Genomic DNA, 19811 nt, shown 5'->3' on the forward strand with positions numbered 1-19811 from the left:
TGTGTGTGTGTGTGTGTGTGTGTGTAAGTGTAAATTGCACTCACCCACAGTGTCTTTACTGTTACCCTCATAGGGCGATGGGTGTGTTTAGACAAGGGCTTTTGACCCTCAGCATTTCTGAGGTGTTTTATGCCTCAGAAAATGGGGGGAAATTAATTATTTGTATAGGCAGCCATTATTTTGGATGGTTCTCATAATTTCTTGGATCTGCAAAACAGACATGGAAATCTGGGGGCATTTCCAATTCTTATGATCAGACTGGAAACAGTATGGCAACAATGTTTTTAGAGCAAGGACCGTCTCTTACTATATGTTTATATCTAGCAAAATGAGGTTCTGAACTTAGCTGGAGCCTCTAAGTGCTACTGTAATACAAATAGTGAATAATGGGACTCTTCTTAATATGGTGTTGCTTCTCTTACTAAGCTGATCCTAACCAGGAAAAGGTGAAGTACACAAAAGAAAATAATGGGGAGGACAGAGTGAAATGTGAACGATACTTTTCTCAGATTCAGAAGGGTTTGGTTTAAGTTTAGGGTAAAGTTTGTTTAGTTTAGACATTTCTGAGCTGTGCTTCTTTATCCTTATATCATACCTTCTGGATTTTTAAAAAAGTACATTATATTTTTAAGGAGTCCCAGGTTCCTAAGAATAAACTGAAAATTGCAAAGTAATATAAAACGTCATATGCCACTAGCAATCTATTTAATAAATTGTGGTGTTAAATTTCTTGTGTTATTCCTTGCTTTTGGTATTCTGCTGTGTGACTGTTGTGGAGATTATAAAGAAATTATTATGAATGCATGTTTGTAGAAATATGTCACAAATTATCTGTATATGGTGAGACTTGACTTTTCAGCTGTATGTGTTTTCATGCAGTGGTGATTGTTTCAGCTTATCAATTCCTAAAATGTTATTTCTATAATAATAAAAATATCTATTCAAGGATACTGTGGGTTTGCATGAGTATTTAACAGATCTTATTCTTGTATCTTCAATCCTGAAAATCTTCTTATTGCTTTGTTCTTTATAATAGCTACTCCATGTGGTATTTTATCAAAGCTATTATTAGGTACTTTCATAGTTCTGATTGTCAGTACAGGATGCCTTTATGGATGTGTATAATCAAATAAATAATTCTGGCAAACAAATACTTGTCTATAGGAGGCAGTCATATCTTTATTGTACTCTACATTGGCATCCTTCTCTTACTTCTTTGTACAATGCTTTTGTAGTTTCACATTTAATGTAGATCAGAAACTTTTATTTAAACATTATAGCCAGAATTCCTGTGAGCCATTAGGATCAAGTCCAAAGTAAACATTGTGTGTTCAGATAATCCATGTATATGTGAGACTCACCTATAAATACTGTATCCCGGAAAATCTCATGCCATGGGCATTAATATAGACTTTAATTCATTGAGATATTTTGTTTTCATGGAAAAACACGTGCAAGATGTTTGACTTGTAATTGACTAGACAGTGTAAGGCAAAATGGGAAGAGAAAATTACCTCCCCTCACCCTGAATCTATCATTGGATCCTATCCATGTTACATTTAAGTCAATGGGAGTTTTACTATTGACTTCAAAACAATTAGAACTACATCCGCTGGGAAGCGTTGATCCTCTGCTCAGGGAATTAGTAATGGGATATGGAATTTTTTACTTCTATGTTGCCAGTTGAAATGCTGCCCAGTTTGCCGATGACCAGAAGTTTTCATCTCGTGGCAGTTTGGTGGTCTAAGTGAAATAATGGAATAGTCTCACTCCGGTTTCTAGCGGGCAGGTTTCCGTCTCAGTAAAGCACAGCCACAAATGGCACAACCTGTAATCCTTGCTGGCAGTCCTTCACCTCCCTATGGGATGCCCCTTCTTCAACCCGCACCCAGATGCCGGTGCCCTGTCCTGTACCTCACCCCACCCAGACGGCTGCTGCATGGGTTCCTGCCCTTTCCCAGGGCCATGTGTGTCTGCTGCATGTGTTCCTGCCCCTTCCCAGGGCCATGTGTGTCTGCCAGGACTTTCAGTGGCTGGAAGATAGGACTGGTTTGAGCCAGGAAGTCCTACCTACTCAATTGGCTGGCTCAATCTCATGCGCCGTGAGCTGGCGGCCGCTCCAGCCCTTCCTCCACTCCCACTCTCATCTCCATGAGGTGTTGGGGGTGGAAAACATTGGTGAGTAGGTCCATCCCCCCAGTATTTCCATTGCAGGTGCACTAGCCCACCCATTCCCCTTCCCTCTCCCTGTGTTTCGCCCTCCTCCTCCCTCCCCCTTTTCCAGTGTAGCTGTTCCTTGGATAAACAAAGGGCTCTGGTCTCTAGAGGTATCCTTTCAGGAGGAGGATGTTTTGGGATCTCTGTGGAAATATCTAAGGTAGCATGCAGTTCACTCTAGAAAAGTGACATAGTGAAACAAACTTTGGTTTAAAATTTATCTTCTGTAATGTCACCATGATACAACTCTCAGCTCAAGTATCTGTTTTTACCTGTGCTAATCTATATTGATCTCCATTGCCGTTCAGGAGACTGATATCATCTTGGGTCAGTCTGTTGCTCACCCATTTGGCAGGACTGTGAAGGAAGTGCTTTCAAATCACTCGGTTGGAAGCTCCTACAGAGGTGGCTTACTCAGTATATCCCATTACCTGCTTTGTTAATTTAATTATTTCAACTATTTAGTGATTTTAATATTAATAGGTTCCATTCATTATTATTAGTGTACTGTTTATGTCCACCTGACTTTTATTCTCCAACGCTAATGTAAAGTTCACGGGTTGATTCCAGGCTATGCTATCAATTCTCATTGATGTAAGAGGAAGTTATAGATTCTCAGTAGCTCTGAAAATCAGACCATCGGAGAACAAAGTAGCATCTAAGTCTGCTTAAATCTTTAACTGTAGTTTCTTTAAATCACATGAGTCAAACTAGCCTTTTTTATTTATTTTTTTTACACTTGCACTGACAAATTCATTCTTTCAGACTGGAGTGAATATTTTTCTGCTGAGTAATAAACCCATAAAAGTCAGAGGCTCTGATGGAAAAGCTGGCTGACACAATGAAGTACAGTATTCCTTAGTCTGGTTGGGAAAACAAACTTTAAGGAAAAAAACTGGAAAATGGAGAAGGGTAGAGAAATCTAATGAGTAAAATAAATGTCTGTATATAAGGAACCACTTCATGGCAGCTAAGTTTTAGGGAAATCACAGAAGCTTCCTTGTAGCTAAAAAAAATATATGGGAAGCAAAATGATTTTATTGAAATTGAATTATACTCTTTAAAAACATAATAATTTGTAATGAAAAGAGGTTGGAAAATGTGAACTAATATTGTTAAATGAAAAGTCATTCAGGAGGCTCTGCAAAAGCCCTAAATTTCCACAAAGGTCACTTCCATCACTATTTCTTCACGTGCAGACACATTGGTGGCCTCATACTTCAGCAGGAATGGAGAAATTAAACACTGCAACTTCTGTAGCAAACTACTTTGGGGAGAATTCTAGGTTAGGATAAATATGAAAAAGAAACCCACATTTTAAAAAAACCCCTACATTTAAAAAAAAACTGAAAATCTGTTTTAGGGACGTATTACTCTGTTTTCCATATCTTGGGTCTGATCCTGTAGCCCCGCCAGCCCTGAAGTTAATGACACTATTTGTGTGAGTACAGACTATGCATGTTAGGGAAGGGTTAGCAGGGTCAGGCTTGTTTGTGATTCATTTCACTATTTCTTTCCCACTCCTGTTTAAAAAAAAAAAAAAAAAAAACTGTCTTCAGTGTACCTTTTCACATCCCACTGTGAAACCCAGTAGATCTGTTAGTTTCTCTATTGGGCGCAGGGCACTTGAAATTCTCAACTCCGAGTCCCTAACCTGGTGTGCCCAGGGCCCAAGTGAGATGACATCTGCAATAGGGTCTGAAAACACAGAAGATGGGGACCATTCTATTCTATGTAGGTTTTTACATTGCACTCATCACCAGTTGAGTGCCTTCCAGTTGTGCATTAAGCAGTGTGACTACACATCTGTCACATGTTTGTTCTCCCATCCTCTCTGCAGGGTGAGAAGCATGTGCGGTGGAATTACTTGTTTTGTTTTGGTAAGGTTTTTTTTTTATTAGTATTTGTTAAATAAATTTACCTGTTGCTATAGAAGGCAAGGTCAAAGAAAAGTGCCTTGCCCTTGGAAAGTGGTGAGGTTTGTGATGGTCCTTTGTTCCTGGGGGAGTTCATTCCACATTTTTGGACAAGCTGCAGAGGAAGTTCACACAGACAAACTTTACTCTTATTTTTGAGAGTTCCGTTGTGCCAGAAGTGTGAAGTCATCAGCCATGATCTTTGTCCCAGAGGATCTTTTAGATATCCTGGGCCTAGGCCATGGAGCACTTTGAAGATAGGGACTGAGACCTTGAACTTAATTTGAAATTCTATGAGAAGTGAGTATAGAGAATGGAGGCTCAGTTAAAAGGAGCTGCAGTGCCTGAGGAGTTCAGTTGCTGGCTGGGACCAGAAGGACTGGAAGGCTTTTAAACTCTCTCTGCTCAAACAGGGAACGGACGGAGGGAACCAAAGAACCATAACCCTCAGGTAATGGATGGAGGTGATGGGACAGAGTGGGAAGCAGCCCAGGGAACAGCAACAGTAATTATTGAACGGAGCAGCATGTGGCTGCTATTAGTAGGGTCCCTGTGTTGGGACCTGGAGTGGGGAGGGTCTGGGTCCCACCTCCTCAAGCCACTGACAGGGCGGCTAAAGCCCTGAGACGGGGATGAGTTTTGTTTAGAAGCCCAAGCACAGGGCTGGAATTTAAAGGACTGAAGAACTTGCAAATGGCCAATCTTTTGCTGGATATTGTTACCCTGGATGGGGACTGAACTTGAAAGAGTGACCCGGCTGGAGAGCTGTGACAATAGGAACTGATAAGGCAAAGAGTCTCCAGGGAGAAAGCCCTGTAGCAGAGCAGGCACAGACTTACAGCTGGCCCAGAAGGGACTGGGGACTGAGCCCAAAGACCGAGCTAAAGACATGAACAAGGCACAGGCGCAGGCCCTGTTGGATCTATCTGGAAGGGGGTTGTTTATGAGTGATTTGGCTGGAAGGGTGAGCCACTGACGATCCACCTGATGTGGTTAACAGACAACAGGAAGCGCCGAGAGCAAAGAGAGAGAGAGAGAGTGAGTGAGTGCAGGTTTGCGACCGACCAACAGAAGGTGCTCATAAGAGGTGAGTGTCCCCTGTCCCAGCTTCAAACCCAGGTGTATCACATTGCTGTAGACCAGCCAAGAGGTGATGAAGGCATAAATAATTGAGGCCTGGTCTTTGTCCTCCAGGATGGGACAGAGTCTCTTAGCCACCTGAAGATAGAAGAAAGCATGACTCGTGGCTGTTGGGGTGCTCAGCATCAGCAAAAAATCTAGTAGTGCTCTTAGACTATGGACTTAATTCGACCAACTGGAAGACTGTACTGTGGCAGCAAACTACTGCAAACGACTCAGAATATTTTCCTCTTCCCACCAGCATCACTTTAGATTTGCTCGGGTTCAGCTTCAGCCAGCTGTTTTGTCCACGAGCTGATCTCGTCTAAACACTGTGCATCTTGCTGTTTGTGGTGTGGTCCAGACCTATGAGGTAGGGGATAGGTAAGGCTGTGTGTCATCATCATATTGCTGCACTTCAGTCCTTGTCATCTGACCAGTTCACCTAATGGTTACATATAGAGGTTGATAAGAATCAGAGAGAGAATTGATCCTTGTGGAACACCACAAGTGAGGGGTCTAGGGTGGAGGTGCCGTTTCTGCTCATTAGTCTTCTTGGGTACGTCTCTCTTGGAATTGTTCAAACCATTTTAACGCATTCCCCAGAATTCCTGCTACCTCTCTTTAGCCAGACTGCAGTGTGTTATGGTAAGCAGTGTCAAACACTGTAGAGAGGTCCAGAAGGATGAGAATGGATGTCTGTCCTCTATCCATTGACAGGAGGAGATCATCCATCAGTGCCACTACAGCATTTTCAGTTTCGTGTCCTGACTTGAATCCAGATTGTGCCAGGTCTGGAATGTTGGGTTGAGTTAATGAGTTTGTAGTTCCCCTTTTGCTAGCTTCTCTCTCTGAGGTTGTTCAAGAATGGGAGGTATAACACTGGGCAATAGTCGGCTATGACTGAAGTATTCAGGGTGGATTTTTTCGGTGTTGGTCAGACTATTGCATGTTTGAAGGAGGAAGGGAGGATTCCTTCTCTGAATGAGGCATTGGCTATTTTGATCAGGACTGGCACTAGTTGTTCATAACTCTCTTTAACAAGCCAGGAAGGGCCTAGGTCATATACACAAGTCTTGGGTCAGGATTCCTATAGGGCAGAGGTTCCAAAATTGTGGGACGCGCTCCGGATGAATGTTCAGGGGGACATGGCAGCCCTGCTCTGCCCTGCCCTGAGTTCTGCTCCAGCCCTGCCCACCTCCCACCCCTGCCATGGCCCTTGGCTTGGCCTCAGCCCCTGGTTGCAGCACCCAGCACCACCTGGAGACAGACGGGGAAGGGGGGGATGGTGTAGGTAAAATGTTTGGGGACCACTGCCGTAGGATATCCAGAACTTCTTGATGAGTGAATGTATTGGGGGCAAGTGGAGCAGAACAATGCTGTTTGCAGTGAAGATGATAATCTTCACAATGCTTGGTGCTGAGCTGTGATGCATGTTGTATAGGAATTCAGGAGTGATGGTATGATATACCACCCAGATAGCTCCATGGGGGTGAAATTTGGCAGTCTCTTTGGAGGCATAGTCTTTGAGGAATTTTCCATCCTATCTAAATCAGGCCTTGTTTTCCATTGTCAGCATTTGTTTCTGCCCCTCTCTCTCCATCCAGCACAGGATGTCAGAAAACCAGGGAGATTTGGGTGGGCAATGGGGAGGAAGGTGCCGTTTGGGGATTAATGTGACAATAGTTGAGGCCAGTGTATAATGGTAATGATTTACCATGTCCTTCACTTCTTGCCCTGTGGGTGGGGCGCTGTTGTCCTTCAGCAGGTTTTGGAATTTATTGGAGTCTAGATCTGTGGTGTACCAAGTATTCTGATGGGATGAGGTGGGCTAACACAGGGTTTGTGGTGTTATCCAGCAAGGTCTTGGTGATACAGGCTAAGGCTGTGGAGAAGAGAAACCGTGTGACAGTTATTAAAGGTCTACCTCCTACTGCCTGTCCTTCACTACATATAGCCATTCCAGTACTACCAAGATGGCCCAGAGCTTATGGCTGGAAAGAGCTGGTTGAAGCTAAGCCAGAGTAAAGTAGAGGTTATGCTGGTGAGCATTTTGTTGAGTTTTCAGGCATAGAGTGGTTTCCTTTTTGTTGAAAGTACACACCCTTCACTGGTCAATTGATTCAATAAGAGTGGTCCTGGATTCCGCACTGATGCTAAGATCTCCCATTACAGCATCCACAAGTAACACTTTCTACCATCTGGGCTGGTTGGGAGCCTCTGTCCCACCTTGGCATATGATGTTCTGGCCATAGTCGCTCATGTCTTCATCACCTCTCAGCTGGACTACAGACTGCAACCTACATGGGAATGAAGCCTTCAGCACCTAGAAAACTCCAGCTGTTACAGAATGTTGCAGTGCATCTTCTCGCCAATGTGGCTAGCATGAGCACATCAATCCCATCCTCTTCTGCCTATACTGGCTTCTCATAGACTATCAAATCAGGTTCAAGGTCTTGGTCCTTCTCTTCAAAGTCTTCTATGGTCTCGACCCAGGCTATCTAAAAGATAGACTAAAGCTCTGGGATATGAAGACTGAGGTTGACAGCTTCACTCCTTGAGGACAGTGGAGCTCTCTGTAATAAGAGTAAAGCTCATCTGTGGTGGAGACAGAGCTTTCTCGGGAGCTGGGTCCACTAGGGAAAGAACTCCCCAAAGACCATCACAAGCCTCACCATCTTCCACTCCAAGTGCATGATGCATTTTTTGGACCTTGCCTTCTTTAAAAAACATACACACGCATACAAATTGGTATATTTTGTTACTGTTTAAACCAAAACACTCCACTGCGGAGAACAAACACATGGGATATGTTACTCACATTCTTTAATATGCTGCTGGGAGATGCTTACCTCCTATAGTGATGAAAGCATACAAGAGAAAAGAAGTATTTTGGAACTAAGGGGGCCCTTGTCCAAGCCTGCAAAAGATCTAGGATCACCTCTGGAGCAGGTGGGGTGGGATGGCGGTTCAGTCTGCTCTCATTTTCTGAACCCATCCCCAGAGTGAAGGATTTTAAGAAGCCAATTGTGTGACAAGGGCCATTTTAAAATTAAAGTAATTGTTTTACTTTAATGATCACTCATCTTGTTAGTGTCTTTTTAAAATGTTGCTAGAAGGTTATTTCCTTATAGCTTTCAGGCATTTCACATACAGTGGGAAACAAAGCAATAATAAAACAGCTGTGAGGACACTAAGTGCCAAAGGCGTTGTTCTATTTGGCCTTTGTGCTGCCTTGCAAGTACAGCATCATCAAATAATCAAGAAAAGGGCATTATTTGCTTTTGGTAGAAAGCAGTTTTTGTACGCAGCCTCAAGTGTTCCTGCAGACAGCATGGAAAAGAGTCACCCTTTTTACTGTATGCAGTTCTACATCCATGTTACGAAATGCAGGAACTTGGTTAAAAGTTCCAGAGGGGTAGCCGTGTTAGTCTGTATATAGCAAAAACAACAAGAGTCCTGTAGCACTTTGAAGACTAAAAAATTTAATTTCTGCAAGCATAAGTTTTCGTGGGCTGTAACCCACTTCGTTATCTGATGAAGTGGGTTACAGCCCACTCTGACGAAGTGGGTTACAGCCCACAGAAGCTTATGCCTGCAGAAATTAAATGTGTTAGTCTTTAAAGTGCTACAGGTCTCTCGTTGTTTTTGTAGAAACTTGGTTGCCTCTCTGTTGGCTGCTACAAAATCTGAAAGGTGAATCAGCAGAAGCTTTTATTAAACGTTGGATCTATGTCCGTGACTGAACAATGTGTCCATTACTTGGATCCATTGGTTCTCTAGCCCCTACGGGTCTGGATTTCAGTCCTCTTGTAGAGTTGTCATTGTTTCCTCTGGATGATGTGTAACTCACAGCTGTAGTGTTACTTTGATGCAGAAGAGATGCAACTGTGTCTTTGTTTTTTTGGATCACTGTAGTGGTGAATTGCGTTTGCTGTTTTAAAACAAGAAAGAATTACCCACACAGTAACAAAGGAACTTTAACAATCTATTAAAGACTTTGATAAATGGGAGAAGATACAAAATTAACCCTGGTCTTTCACACCCACCACCTCGTGTTGGTGAAGAGACTTTTGCTCTAACCAAACTTTATAATGGGGAGCCTGGCTTTATGACTTGAAATGTTTGAGACTTGACCTGTTAATTTTTCCGTGAGGATTTTCAAACTAACAAACAGCTTTCACTAGGAGACAAATTCTGTGATTCCCTCCTTAAGTTTAATGATCCAATGACTGTATGGATTGATTTGTTCTGCTATTTAGTTCAATAAAAACTTCCAACTTGTAAAACTTAGCTGAAGCTGTTGCAGAATTTTCAGAATGTCTTCCAGAGCACCACAGAATCCAGGGACTTTGGTGTAGAATTTAGGTCCTGCTTGCCACAGAGCACATGAGGAGTTGCTTATGGCACTCGTTTTACAGTGAAATGTGGTACTGGCCACTGACTGAGAATGGCTCTGTTGTCTGATCCAGTATGGGAGTTTGTGTAATTTTATTTAGAGTAATGTTATGAAAGACTCCCCCCCTCCTCACCCCCCCCTTTTTTTTTAAATTTCAGATAAGAGAGCAATGAGCTTTTAAACTATTTGAGATCTAGAACTTGCAAATTCCTTTGTTTAGGAGCTCACATCTCCATTTTCCCACCATTAGGTTTGAAGGAAGTCAAGCCCTTGAGGGAAAATAGTGTGGCTGTCATATTTCATAGCAGCAATACATTTCTCATGAGATGAATGTGAATTCCCCCTTTCTTATTTCATAGTTGGACTTTTTACAGAACCTTGTGGTTTCTTGTCAGATGCTGCAATTAAAGGCTTGAGTCAGCACTTGTACGCTCATGATCTTTCTAGTGTGAAGTTGGGATGGGTGCAGGAATGATCTTAATTCACTAGAATACTAGGAGAGAACTGTGAATATTGACTGGATGCACATGTGACATTTTTTTAAAATGTGACTGAACTTTGGATGACTGGGTATTCTGGAGGGATTTGGAGAAATTTCTGTTGATTAGAATGAATCTTTGTGGCTTTGTCTTCAGTGCCAAAAATATTTTTGCAGCAAGATAATGAATGTGCATTAAAGATCTCACTGTAAAATCCTAATGGCGACAAAGCTTTGTAGCTTTTACCATGATGTAGCTAGGTGAGGTCAGCTGCAGATGGGGATAGGTGGTGTTATAGAGTTGTCCTTGACTACCTATATTGTGGTTAAAAACTACAGGCCTTTGTGTCTTTCACAGCAATATAGCTGATACACATGAGTTACCACCTTTTTTGGCACTGAAGACATAGCCTATGTGTAAAAAGAAAACAGCGTTGCTTTTGGTTGTGAGAGCAAGTTAACTTCCCAGAATAATTAATTGATATTGGTAATAGAAAAGCAGAGGTAGCCTCTCTGGCACTTTAAAGACTAACAAATTTAATTTTTGTAGGCATAAGCTTTTGTGAGACTCAGCTCACTTCGTCAGATTCTACCTCTGCATCTGACGAAGTGAGCTGAGTCTCACGAAAGCTTATGCCTACAAAAATTAAATTTGTTAGTCTTTAAGTGCCACAGAACTCGCGTTGTTTTTGCTGTATACAGACTAACACGGCTACCCCTCTGGAACAGAGGTAGCCTCTGTTTTTGCCAGCACCCTTGAACTGACCCCGCTGATAATCAGCACAATCAGTGTGCAGGGGATTTTGCTGTCTCCTCCCCCCATATGTATGTTTTTGGTTTTTGACAAGCTGATTACACAGAGGTAAGAGTTTGAATTCACAGTGAAGCTGACTATTGTGGACAAAAAAAAAAAAAATACAGCTTTTCAGGAGATACACATCTGGGGCTTGAAAGATCAGTTTTGCACCTGACTATCAGGAAGGGGAAAGATCAGTGGTTCATTTAGAAAGCACATACTACTTGAATATATTTGCATTGTACTTATGAATTTAGTGCTCTAAAAGTTCACGTGATGTGGCTTATGTTCACTCTAGAGACTAAGGCTGGCTTGAACCAGACACAGCATGAGCAAGCACAGTGCAAACTTTCCCCCTTGCCAGCGTGTGTGTCAATCTCAATTCAGAGCTCCCCGCTAGTTCCAATCCCGAATTTATTTGCATAGGGGTTTTCTAGCTGTGCTGAATTATGTGGGGACTTAATGATCTGATTAATTTTCCAAGGGGGACTAGGATCTGAACCAGGCAACTAATTTTCACCTACCACCTAATCAAGACTTGAATCTGTCTCTCCAGAGGTGAAAGGCTATAGCATCTGGTTCCCAGTTACCCATGTATGCTGCTCACTATCTCTAGTCATGTATTGGCAGATTATTTGCCCAGTCATTTAAGGTACCAATTCCTAATCTTTACCGGCAGTTAGAACATGTTCCTCATTAGAGCTTTTGATTAGCATTACATTTACATTGAATTTATCAATATGGTGTGAGGTATAGCTGGGGATTGTTACTTTTACTGAATATGTTTTCCTTTCTTGAGGAGGTCATCTGTACCTCATATCCCATCAAATGGAGTTCCAGGCTACATCAGCTTGAGCTTTAGTGTGGAAGGGTTGTTGTTTTATTAGAGCCTGGATGAGATACTATGGAAATGAGCATTATACTGGTGCATTTTAGTTGTCCAATGGAATAAATAGTGTTGCCAGATAATTGCAATGCTTAATAAACAAGCTTTTCTGCTTTTTCTTATTGTGGAGGGGAACAGGTCATGTATCAAAATTAACATAGAATATTTTATTTTGGGTATTTGTAAAATATTCCTGTTAGTTTTTGTAGAAAGGTCTCCGTTTATAGTAGTTGTATGGCACACCAAAAAACAGTATTAACAAATATATCCCTTGAAATGCACTGACTTTCTCAGATTTCACAATCCTTTGTCTAAATGACAGTGTGCTGAGCTCCATGAGGTTGGGGAGAAATGCTTGTTGCCTCTCGACAGAGATGGTTCTGAGCAACCTGAAAAACTACACTGATAGGCTCTGAAGAGAACCTCAACCTTGTGTAGAAAAATGCTAGTCGTGATGTGGAACATTTTGAATAGTTCTCCATACTCTTCTCCCAGAAAGAACAGCAAAACTATGTTCCACCTGTAAAGAGAGGGCAGCTAACTGGAAGGGTGGGGAAGGGCAAAGAAAGATGTCATAAATTATGTAAAAAGTTGGCGTAAAGTCCAGGCCAATCCTGTTCTACCTGCTGGCAAAAACAGTTAATCTAGGACATGGCCGGCAAAGTACAGTGAACTAAGAAAATTAATGAAGAGTCATTACACATTCTTGAAGCCTTCTTTGCTGTTTGGAAGGCTGTTGCCTAAATATCAAAACACTGATATTAAAATAACAAAAAGCAAAGATTGCTGTTCATAATATAGCCAAGAATTTTGTAAACATTGAATTTGGTTATAAAATGTCAGTAGGAAGTTGTGGGTTCTGTCGAGTTAATACCATGATGATACCCTGGCAAATGCAGAGTCAGGTTATCCGTGCAACAACATTAACTTAATATATTGAGCATTGGAACACAAACCTCTTGATTGTTGTAGAAACAGGGGTGGTTGTTTTTAAACCACTTACAGTAAAGCTGGTTGATCCCGTTTTTAATTCCTGTTCCATCATCTCTTTACCTACTCCCACTATTTATATGAGCTCTTCTCCTTTCTGTATCAGAACCCTTCTTCTCTTCATTACTTTTCAGTTTCTGTTGCTAATTGCAGCTACTCTCTCTTGCTACCAAATAGCTGCTTAATTTTACCATTGTGTAAGTAATTTGATGCCTGACAAAACAGTAATTGATGTACTACTGAAGTTGGTGTGGGTATGGGATCTAATTTCATGGCTCTCATTACTGAAAATCATGAACTGAAATCTGCTGTAAAATGAGCTAAAGTGCTTTTAAAAATGGAGAGAACAGTGAAATATCAGATTGATGGCTTGCATAATCAGAACATAGGCCCTTAGGCTCTTGTAGTCTGAGAGCACTTGTCCCTGGGTTCAGGCTTTCCCAGCTCCACACCCGTAGGCTTAAATCACTAATTCTGTGATATAAAAACATAAGTAAGCACACTTTCTCTCATATTAGCAATGCTCTTTTCAACTTTTTAACTTTGTTTTCCAAACAAAATATAAAAAGTGATTTTTTTTCTCCTCTGGTGAAATCTCTAGTCTTCTGTGCTACCTTGCAAACCTGTCCCTCCAAAAGTAAATGTTTTGCCTGTGCAAATTAGTGATTCAGGAGATGTGATGGATCTTTCTAGAGATAGTGAAGGAAAGGTCATACATCTATTGACCATTTCATATTTTTAGACTATTATATTTCAGACTAAAATGTCAAATAAGGTACAGACAAAAGTTTTCAGTTGAATGAGGCTAATAATAAACATAGCCTTCTTGTTAGAAATAAAAAATGTAATTGACTTTGTTAAATCCAGAGGTTCAGACCAAAACCAAGAGAGAGGTAACAATTGGCTTCTCAAATGCATCATTAAAATTCTCATTTTAGGAATGTATTAGGATGATGTAGGCTCAGTGAGATAAAGGATTCTTAGATTTAAACAGGATAGTTTGCAAAGTTGGAGGGATGGCATTAATTATGAAAGACATCTATTGTGTAATCAGGGTATTATTCCATTGTGGACATGATCAGTGAGTGAAGTTTATTTGGTTACAAATGGCACTTAACTGAAATACTATCATAATTCAAAGAGGTATCCTGGAGGCCGCCTGATTAGAATAGAGACCAAGATTTCAAATAAGGAAGTTGAAATGTCTTTTGGTAAAATAATACTGTAATTGGCGATATTAACTTCTCCATTATCAAATAACAGAACCATACATCTAGGAATTGGAGGAACATCATTAATTCCCTAAGTGACTGCATTTTAGAATACAGGATACTCCAATTTATCAGAGTACATGGGGGACATGGACTTCATTAGGATAATTGGGAGTTCAGGTAAAGGAGAGGGCAGCCTCTTGCTCCAATCCTTCCAGCATTTTCCTTTGCTGTCATAAACAGCTGTACAGGGTATAGACCACTGAAACTCAGACCTCAATAGTTCAGGAGCCAAATTAGTGATCCACATTAAGCAAAAGAGCTACAGTTGTGTGAATTCATAGTTTCATTTATCATAGTACCATATATTCATATTTAAACAGTATGACGGGAAATATTTAGTTTTTATATATTATTACGATGTTACTAACCAATTGTAGTTGATAAAATAATTATACTTGGTCAGTCATTTGGCTGTGAGAATAATATTGTATATTACAATATTATAATATATATATATAATTATTCCCACAGCCAAATGACGAACCATTATTGATTATTTTTATCAACTACAATTGGTTAATAACATAGTAAAAAGCATCCTGATGGGTTAATAACTTAGATTAGTTAATAATTAAATCATACAGTGTTTTAATATCATGTGCAGCAAAGAGCTGCAGGAAACACATTAAAAAGCCACTTGTGGCTCGTGAGCCTCAGTCTGGGTATCACAGGCAGAGACTTTGCTGTTGTCACTATGGAGTAACAACAAGGCAGCAGACTCCCTAGCCCCTGGGCCCCTTCTGTGGCTACTCGGCTCAGTGCGCCCCTACCCCAGCACTGGCTCCTGTAGGCTTCTGGGGGAAGCAGCATGGAGGCCATGCTGAAGAGGGATCTGGGCAACTCGGTGCTGTAGCCCTGGTTGATGCAACACCAACCAGTGGAATAGTAAGTCCACAGCGGAGAAGCCTGGATGGGACAGGGGGGAGGTGTGCATGCTGGCAGCTGGGCCGGGTGACTAACTGGGGCATTGCAGGCTAACTGGGGCGTTGCACGCAGGCAGTTGTTTTGGGGGCAGGGACAAAGAAAAAATTCAGATAACATGGAGGTTTGGATGATAGGGTTTCAGATCAACGGCAGTATGTTGTATCTTGTTTTGGTGGCTATGAGGAAGAGTGTGGTTTTGGGACCCCTGGAACTGCATGCTGTGGAAAACATGGATTATGGGTTTCACTGTTTCTGCAAAATTTAGGAATTATTAAGAAAAATATTACTTTTCCAGCTCTTCCTCTTGTGGTGTGAACTGAGGCAATATGGTCATCTTGTGCATGCTGAAGGGTGGCTTAAAGCAGTATAGCTATGAGAAAAAAATCAGTAACAGTACTCTAAAGACATAGTATCAGCTTGGATGCTGTTTACAAACAAAGGCTGCAATTCTGACACCATAGAAGTCAATGTTAAAACTCCCACTGACTTCAAAGGAGACAATATTTCACCCAGTGTGTCAGAGGTACAGCTGGCTTTGTGTACTTATAAGAGGAATAGAGAAGGAGAACAAAATCTGATTGCTTCATAGATTCCAAGGCCAAAAGGGACCATTGTGATCATCTAGTCTGACTTTGTGTATGACACAGGCCACAGAATATCCTCAAACTAATTCCTGAAGCAGATCTTTTTAGAAAAACATCCGTTCTTGATTGTAAAATTGCCAGTGATGGAGAAACCACCATGACCTTTGGTAAATTCTTCCAATGGTTAATTACTCTCACCATTAAAAATTTACCTCTTATTTCCAATCTGAATTTGTCTAGCTTCAACTTCAAGCCATTGGATCATGTTATACGTTTCTCTGGTTAAAAAGAGACATATACAGGCTGCTTAGAGCTTAAAAATGTAGTTTAAAATATTGAAAAACTTTTTGAAAAATACAAATGAAATGGAACACAAAATGCCAAGTTTGGTACAATTTCAAGATAAAAGGATAAATTGCCAATTCTAACCCCTGAAAGTGGTGAGTCGGGCCAAAAATCATGAGTGACTTAAATTGAGTTTTTTAAAATTCATTTTGGGATCTTTTTATTTTCCCTCTGGTTTCTCAGCCTTTAGTGAGCACATGCTTTGCATTTTCAAGCTGTTTTTCTATGACCTTGAGGACTAGAATCTTATTTTAAAAGCCAAAGTCTTAGACTCTCATTCAGTCTCTTGAGTCCAGGAGCTGGAGATTTAAGAAAACACCAAATACTATGAGACTCTCAATAACATTGTGAGAGCTGGCAACCCTGATTTAGGTTGGAGTAGGGGAAACAATTAAATATTTTTCACAGATTGGTATATCAGAACCAAGAAGCCTAGAGATACCGTAGGCCTTTTAGACTATCAGAAGGAGTATAACAAAATAGTAGAAAAGTTAATTGAAATATTTTGCCTCATTCTTGACTGACAATGATGGGATAATATCTTTCCCACATGCACCACTTATTGGAGAGCCTTGTGTGGCCTTGATACACATGTAAGTCGGTAAGAATATTGAGCATAGAGCAATTTGAGAAATTCAAGTGTAATAAATCATCAGGCCTTTTTGTTTCTTAGGAAAATGAAATGTGACAAGGAGGTAAAGAGATTCTCACACATATGCAATGCAGCTTTGAAAATAGCAACTCTCCCTATGGAACTTAGTGCCTGTTTGGAGAGATGGTGGGAACCAGAACCAAGAGGAATCCTGCGAATATCAAGCTAGCGAACCTCACCTGGCTTCCAGGGAAACGTATTATTTAATAGCATTTATATTTCACTAACCATCAGCCAATCACAACTACGTATGACTACAAGTATGAAAACAAAGTGCCTGCCCTCAATAGCTTGCAGCATAATTGGTAGTGAATCTAACTATTGGCAAAACACTACCACACTTGGAAAACTTAGTTTGATCAGGTCTAATTGACACATGACTTGCGATTGAAAACTGTGCCTCTCTCTTTAGCATGTCTTTTATTATGTTAATAAAATTGTGAAGGTCCAAAGAAGGTCAACAAAGATGGAAGTACATAGGAGAATCTAAAACATAGAATTAATTAGCACTGAAAGGAGAAGAGAGGGAAAGGAGTTAAGGTAATTAAGAGAACAGTGTATGTATAGTAAAATCTCATCAGTTCTCTGTTACGCTGACACACTTGAACAAGGGGTCACTTGCTGAAATTAATGTTGGGTAAATTTACAGCCAATAATAGGGAATAATTCTTCAGAGCTTGGAGCAGGCCTGTGGGATTCACTCTTCCAGGAGATCAAACTCTCCTGCTAGAGCTGAATTTTGAAAGGACCTGGATAATTTGACGAGTGATGACTTTATTAGGCTTGCTAAGGCACAGATAATCAGCTGATAATTGCAGAATTCATGAAGAATTTCCTCCCATCTCTCTCTCTCTCACAAACACACACACAAAACTGGCTAAGTGCATTATGGCTTTTTTTTCTCACTTTTTTTTATCTGCAGCATCAGTTGGTGGCGACTGCTTAGGGCAGGATATGAGACTCGAAGCACCAGCTGTATCTGATCTGGTAAACTCTGTGTTGCTTCATTTTTAATTTTTTTTTAAATTGGGTTGTTGCCTGACCTAAAAAAATAAACCACTTTGACATTTAAGATGGACTTGAAACCATGCAATATATAATGATGGAATGAAATGAATATATCACTAGATATCTGTTCAGTTACTATGACCTATGAGAAAATGATAGCTCAAGTTAGATTTATTTTCCAAGCTTTGCAAAACCCTAGAATAAATTTTCAAAAGTGACTTAAGTTTGGGTGTCTCCGTGTTTTAATTTATTTTTGAAAAAATAAATCTTAAAGGGATCTGACTTTTTCAGAAGTGCTTGAGCATCTACTCTCTGAAATTCACGACCCTGAACACTTAACTCTTATGTAGCACTTTTCATCAGTAGATCTCAAAGTGCTTTATAAAAGAGGGCAGTATCATTATTCCCATTTTATTGAGGGGGAAACTGAGGCATGGAGAAGGGTAGTAACTCACACAAGATCACCCAATGGGTCAGCAGCAGAGTCAGGAATAGAACACCGGTCTCCTGACCTAAAATACGGCATACTGAAGAATCCTGTCTTAAATAGGAAGCTAAAATGCTCACTAATGCATTGGTGAGTTCTAGATTTCAAATATGAAGAGCACGAGTCTGATCTTGTTCACAGCAGCTTTATACCATTGGCTATAACAGAGTTATTCCTGATTTAGAATACTGTAGGTGAGATCAGAAAGTAATGGCCCTTCAGTCCAGACCAATAAATGGCTTTTGTAGTCATGGCAGCCTTCATGTCCACCAATGTCCCTTTAAAAAAGAAATCCCATTTAACAATAAAACTGGGTAAGCAAACAAAACTTTTCTATGATTACTTGGACAGACACCTCCCTTAATAGCTTGGCATTCCATTGTGGTATGTATTTTCTGACCTCAGTATCATAAATTAATCTAAAATGTATTTTTCTATTCTTCCTTCATCAGAGGAGCATTTACGCTTTTAGGTTCTCAGTCTCTCCATTATTTCAAAACAATTAATGGTCGCATCTGATTTTATCAGTAATGATGGACTGAAAGGATTCAGTCTCTCGTTGAATGATAAACATTTAGTACTCAAGGTTTAGTTGTGACCTCGGCAGACAGAGAAAAGGATGTAGCAATAATTGAGACATGAGATACTGAGAGCCTGAACAAGAGTTTTAGCTGAGTAGATGGATAGGAAAGGCTGTAACTTAGAGAGGTTATGAAGAAAGAATCTGCAAGATTTAGACATAGCCTAGATGTGAGGGCCTAGACGCGGTCCAAGTCAAAGATGACACCCAGACTAGGGACCTGAGTGACAGGTAAATGGCGATGGTATCTACAGTGATTGAGAAAAGGGATAGATTAAGACCTCTGTTTTAGCCATGTTGAGCTTGAGCTGATGGCTAAATGTCTACTGAAATAGTTGTAATGTTCTAGACTCCCCAGAACTAGCTTTGAGCCAAAGGAAATAATAGAAAGGTGTATAGATAGTCTGAAGTCTATATTTAAAGGTACCTTATGCAAAGCTGAATAGGGGAAAAAGTCTTGGAGTACTAATGAATGAATTAATGTTTCTGGAGAAGATGAAAGCAAGAGTGTGAAGGAAATATTTCTGTACAAAGCATGTAGCAAAGTGAGAAAGTAAACATGGACTAGTGATGTATGGGCCACTTATTCAAACAGCATCTTTTTAATGTTGAAAATGCAGTGATTACTTAACACTATTTAGGGAAAAAAATTACCCTGAGAAGTCAAGACAGATCTTTCCAAAACAATGTAGGAAATCCTACTGTAGATTCAGTAGTTCTTCAGATGTTTCTAAAAACAGAGGTAGTGTGTTAAAGAACAGAAGTGAAGTCCCTTTCTCCTTAGATTACTTACCTCTTGAAGTTGCACAGAGTTTTGGCACAGAGTTTTAGCTGTATCTTCGCAGGACTGCATAGTAACTAGAAGAGATGACATTCTGTACTCCCATGATTAATGAAACAATTATTTAAGACAAGGTTTGTCATCTTCAGTCCTTGGATGTTTGCGGATATCATTAAAGGGGTAGGTGGAGCAGGCAAACTTTTAAGAGAATCTTCCAAATGGTAGAAAACACTTTTTAAGAAATTAACATCTCGGATTATGGTAAGTGGGCCAACTTGCCACATGATGGTTGTCCACATCCACTTTGTCAGATCACACAAGTGCTTCCGAAACGTTACTAGTCTTAATAGAACGTTACTAGTCTTAATAGATAAA

At 40.4% G+C, this 19811-nt stretch overlaps 1 protein-coding gene across 1 annotated transcript in view; it reads left to right on the top strand.

The window, feature by feature from the left end:
• Positions 1 to 17547: 17547 nt before the first annotated feature.
• PRKCD (protein kinase C delta) overlaps positions 17548 to 19811 on the top strand; it is a 52473-nt gene continuing 50209 nt past the window's right edge. The window contains exon 1 of the mRNA XM_067568051.1: positions 17548 to 17567. The gene's annotated coding sequence lies outside the window, so the exon portion shown is untranslated. The remainder of the gene's footprint in view (positions 17568 to 19811) is intronic.

This window comes from Emydura macquarii, unplaced genomic scaffold (genome assembly GCF_026122565.2).
Source record: "Emydura macquarii macquarii isolate MOO-44397 ecotype Brisbane River unplaced genomic scaffold, CSIRO-AGI_Emac_v2 contig_2846, whole genome shotgun sequence".
Taxonomy (NCBI): domain Eukaryota; kingdom Metazoa; phylum Chordata; order Testudines; family Chelidae; genus Emydura; species Emydura macquarii.